A 5,672-nucleotide genomic window follows, 5' to 3' on the forward strand; every position below is an offset into this window, starting at 1 on the left:
TTCAGGTAGTGGTGAGAAAACAGTATCTTTCAGGCTAACCTCTGACTGAAAGACTTTCTCTCATTATTCGAAACCCATGTCCTCTGTGGTTATTTCTTGCCTTTTTACTTTATATGTTCCCTTCCCACTCTATTATTTGCCTTTCTCTAAGTACAACCTGATAAAATCTGACCACTTTTCTAGAATTTTGATGGTTCCCTATTTTATAACCTCTTACATATAAATCGTTTTAAAATGGGAGATAAGGAGTGTTATTAAATAAAACTGTAACTCAATCTGAAATCTCTCTCAGTCCCCAAATAAAAGACAAGTAGAAATTTGAAAATCAGTGGGTTGAAAGAATCTTCCTTTTACTAAGTTTGTATTTGAATTTCTGATTATTTCTTTATGATCTTTTTTCTAGAAGTGGAATTACAGCTTCAAAGGCTACAAACTCTGGAGTCAGATGCAGGATTATGTCCCCACCAATCCCCTACCCTTTTTCCCTTCTTACTAGCTTTGTGACCTTCGTAACTAAGGCCTTGGTTTGCTCATCAGTAATGTGGGCAACATATTATAGAGTTGTTAAATAACATATAAAGTAAATTTAACCCGGGGCTCAATAATAGGTAGCAACCAAAAGCACCACCTACCTCCCACCATACTTGACCATGTATTCCATTTAAATGTCTTTTCATAGAAGCCTTCCTTGCCAATCTCCTTTACCTCAGATATTTCCTACCAGAGATCCTATTTGTTCCTTTTATAGTATTTTCACAATTTATAATTATTTATTTATCTTTTCTGTCTTGCCCAGAAGCTTCAGGAAGCAGAGGGAATGTATATCTCATTTATCATAATGTATCCAGAACCTAGCCCAGTACCTGTCACGGAGTAGACATTTAGTAAATATTTGTTAATAAATAAATCTAAGTCCCACATAGGATTTTATTCCCCAACATCATAGAACAGGGGTTCTCATAAAATATGTAGAAACCTTCTTTTTCCTCTCAGCTTTTACCACTATCAGAGAATTGAGAAAAGAATTTCTGAATGCTTAAATACTGTTAATTTTCTTTTTGCCATGTGCTAAAGGTATAGTATAAGGATATAGGTATTTTTGAATACCATTTAATTAGTGAATGTTAAAATGCATAAGTTCATACAACTCAATAACAACAACAAGAAAAGCCACAAAACATTTATTTTAAAAATGGGCCAAGGGCCTATGGCCATGCCACCTTGAACAAGCCTGATCTCATCTGATCTCGGAAGCTAAGCAGGGTCGGGCTTGGTTAGTACTTGGATGGGAGACCACCTAGGAAGACCAGATGCTATAGGCGTAAAAATAAAAATAAATAAAAATAAAAGGGGGGCTTGTAAGCTGACAAGGTCCTTGCAATCTGCAAGGTCAACCAAGGGTTGCCTCGCCTAAAAAAATAAAATAAAATAATAAAATAAAAATAAAAATGGGCAGAGGAACTAAATAGACATTTCTCCAAAGACATCCCAATGGCCAACAGGTACATGAAAAGTTGCTGATCACTAATCATCAAAGAAATGCTAATCAAAACCAAATGAGAGATAACCTCACACCTGTTAAAATGGCTTTTATCAAGAAAATAAGAGGTAACAACACTGGCGAGAATGTGGTGAAAAGTAAAACCTTGTGCACTGTTGGTGGGAATACAGATTGGTTCAGCCACTATGGAAAACAATATGGATATTCAAGAAATATTAAAAATAGATCTACCAGCAATTCCACTTCTGGATACACACCCAAACTAGATGAAAACAGAATATCAAAAATACATATGCAATAACTGAAATGAAGAAAGCATTAAATGGAATCAACAGTAGGTTAGATAAAACAGAGGAACAAATTAGCAATTTGAAAGACAAGGTAGTGGAAAACACCTAATTGGAACAGCAAAAAGAAGAATTTATTTTAAAAAATGAGGATCATTTAAGAAACCTCCGGGACAACATCAAGTGTAACAATATTCACAGCATAGGGGTATCATCATCAGGAGAAGACAGAGAGCAAGGGATTGAAAACCTACTTGAAGAAATAATGACTGAAAACTTGCCTAACTGGGCAAAGGAAAAAGACATACAAGTCAAGGAAGTGCAAAGACTCCCAAACAACAGGAACCCAAAGGAGCCCACACCAAGACACATCATAATTAAAGTGCCAAAGTTTAAATACAGAGAATCTTAAAAGCAGCAAGAGAAAAGCAATTAGTTAGACACAAGGGAATTCCCATAAGACTTTCAGCTGATTTCTCAACAAAACCTTTGTAGGCCAAAGGTATTGGCACAAAATATTCAAAGTGATGAAGAGCAAGGACCTACAATCAATACTACTCTACCCAGCAAGGCTATCATTTAGAATAGAAGGTAAGATAAAGAGCTTCCAAAATAAGAAAAAGCTGAAGGAATTAATCACTACCAAATCAGTACTATGAAAAGTGTTAAAGGGACTTCTTTAAGAATAATAATTAATAAATCACAAGTACAAATAAAAATATATTGCAAAAAAGAAATTCTCAGTGACAAAGGTAAACACATAATAAAAGCAGTGGATCAACCAACACTAAAGCTAGTATATAGGTTAAAAGGCAAAATTAAGAAGATCATGTGTAATTACAAAAATAAATTAAGAGATACACACAAAAGAAGTAAAAAAATGACAAAAACAAACGAGGGGATGAGTAAAAATGGTAGTGATTTTAGAACGTGTTCGAATTTAGGTGACCATTAATTTAAAATATAAACATAGGTTGGTATACAGAGGCACATGGTAACCACAAAACAAAAATCTACAAAAGATACAGAAGAAATAAAGAGAAATGAATCCAAACACAACACTACAGAAAGTCATCAACACACAAGAGAAGAGGGTAAGAGAATAAGAACAGAGAACTATAAAAACAATCAGAAAACAACTAATAACATGGCAATAACTACACACCTATCAACAATTACTAAATATAAATGTATTAAATGCTCCAATCAAAGGTGAGTGAACAAAGAAGTGGTATATATACACAATTGAATATTACTCAGTCATAAAAAGAATAAAATTTTACTATTTGTGACAACATGGATGGACCTAGAGTAGAGGGTATTATGCTAAGTAAAATTAGTCAGACAGAGAAAGACAAATACCATATGATTTTGCTAATATGTGGAATCTAAAAAATAAAATGAATGAACAACAACAACAAAAAACAGAAACAAACACATAGATACAGAGAACAAACTGATAATTGCCAGATGAAAGGGATGTTGGGGGTTGAATGAAAAAAATAAAAGGGTTAAGAAGTAAATAATTGGCAGTTACAAAATAGTTACGGAGATGTAAAGTATAGCTCAGGGTTTGTAGTCAATAATATTGTAATAACTATATATGGTGTCAGGTAGGTGCAAGATTTATCAGGGTGATCACTTTGTAAGCTATATAAATGTCCAACCACTATGCTATACACTTGAAACTAATATAATATTAAATGTCAACTGTAATTGAAAAATAAATAAATAAAAAGAAAAAAGATATCTGCAATCCTATGTTTATTGCAGCATTATTCACAAGAGCCAATATATGAAAACAACCTAAGTGCCCATTGATGGATGAATGGATAAAGTATATGCAGTACACACACACACACACACACACACACACACACACACACACTGGAATACTATTCAGCCATGAGAAAGAAGTACATTCTGTCATTTATCACAACATGGATGGACCTTGAAGACTTTTTGCTAAGCGAGATAAGTCAGACAGAGAAAGAAAAATACTGTGTGATGTCACTCATATGTGGAATCTAAAAAACCCAAACTCATAAAAACAGAGAGCAAAATGGTGGTTACCAGAGGATGGGGCAAAGAGTATAGGACAGATGTTTAAGAGTACAAATCTACAATGAGTAGTAAATAAGATCTAGAGATCTAATATAAAGTATAGGGAATATAGAAAAAATATTGTATTATAATCATCAAACTTGCTAAGAGACTGAAACTTAATTATTCCAACCCCTAAAAAGAAATGATAATTACATAATGTGATAGAAGTGCTAATTATTGCTACAATGGCAATCATATTACAATAAATTAATGTATCAAATTAATAAATTGAACACCTTATATTTATACAATGTTATTTCAATTAAAAAATGTACAAATATCCATTTTGTGTTACATACTTAAATGTAAATTAATTCATTTAGCTTATGAACATTCTTAAATGTAAGAGATTTATATAGTCATTTCTTAATCTTTAGTATGCTTTTCTTCTCAAAGTAATGATAGATTAGATTCCTAGATATATGAATTATAGGCATCCATCACCCTCATTTGTCACTCAGCATTTAAATATTCTTCTCTGCATTTCATTTAACTACCCAAGCCTTTAGCAAACTCTTTTAAAAAAAAGCATCAGTGTAGAAAATTCATATGACTTTATTTGAAATGCATACTGTAGTAAGTGTTCTGGGTGTGGTGCTGGCAGAGCTTAGTTTTGCAAAACATATACTTACTCAAATGACATCCACAGAATTGCATCACAAGTCTATAAATCTGATAACACCTACCCTCACTATCTAGTCTTACTTAGTCTTCTGGGAATTCCAGACCACTTTATCAGAAGAAAACTGTATGAACATTATGTTCACATCAGCTTTATCCTAATAAGCAATGTTTTTGTTATTTCTGCAACCTAATTATTTTAAGTAGTCAACTCATAGGCTCAAGATCGAGCTTAAGGTCAAAACCAATGAGAAAGACAAATACCTTGTAAACTAACGTAAAGTGGCTTAAATAATGGCTTTGATTTCTAGATCGAAGAGAAGCACAGAATTTGTGATGGAAAAGTTTAGAATGAACTCTTCTAAGGTAAGCATATTTGAGAGCAAGTTATAGAAGTTCAAACACGTAAATCTATATGCATCAATTTATCCTTTTATTTTCTACACTACTTGTTCCATTAAACTACAAGAAGAAACTGTGATTTATACTGTTGTTTCGTTTGGTTACTCTTTGTGTTCAACATATTTTTCTATTTTAAAAAATAAAACAAAGATCAAAATAGAAAAAAAGAACACATTGCAACATAAAACCGTTTCAGGCACAACTTCTGCCTTAAGTGGTTCCATATAGATTAAAACAACACATAGGACAGATGGTACAGAAAAAGTTTCACATTGGGATTTTAAAACTTAGGGATATGAATTGGTTGAGCCTCATGTGATTCTGTTAATAAAATATCAGAAAGATACAAAGCCTTGAGAGTAAACATTAGTCACTATGTAGCTTGGCCTAAAAAAATTGTATCAGAGAAAATCATCTAGTAGAGGGAAAGAAATACCCTCCAAAGTCCATTCAAAATAATTTTGTTTCATCAGATTCATGTACATTATGAAACAAAGAGGCCTCGGTATGATCAGAAAGCTCTAGATTAAGAGAATCAATAGACCCAGATTCTAAACCATACTCTATCACTGCCAAGAAATTGTAACCTTGCCTCTCAGGCCTCAGACTTTTATCTGTAAATTGAAAGAATTAAATAAGATCATACTTAGTATAGTTCTAGATGCCACCTCTAATGTTCTAGTAGTGTTCTGTACATCACAATGTTCAGACTGTCTCACCCACCTTAATATAGAAAGCTCTTAATGGACACCCTT

General features: G+C 32.9%; 1 pseudogene; it reads left to right on the forward strand.

Moving 5' to 3' along the window:
• Positions 1-1,203: 1,203 nt before the first annotated feature.
• LOC112472516 lies at positions 1,204-1,322 on the forward strand (annotated as a pseudogene).
• Positions 1,323-5,672: the final 4,350 nt, after the last annotated feature.

Source organism: Pteropus alecto, unplaced genomic scaffold (assembly GCF_000325575.1).
Source record: "Pteropus alecto unplaced genomic scaffold, ASM32557v1 scaffold76, whole genome shotgun sequence".
NCBI classification, from domain to species: domain Eukaryota; kingdom Metazoa; phylum Chordata; class Mammalia; order Chiroptera; family Pteropodidae; genus Pteropus; species Pteropus alecto.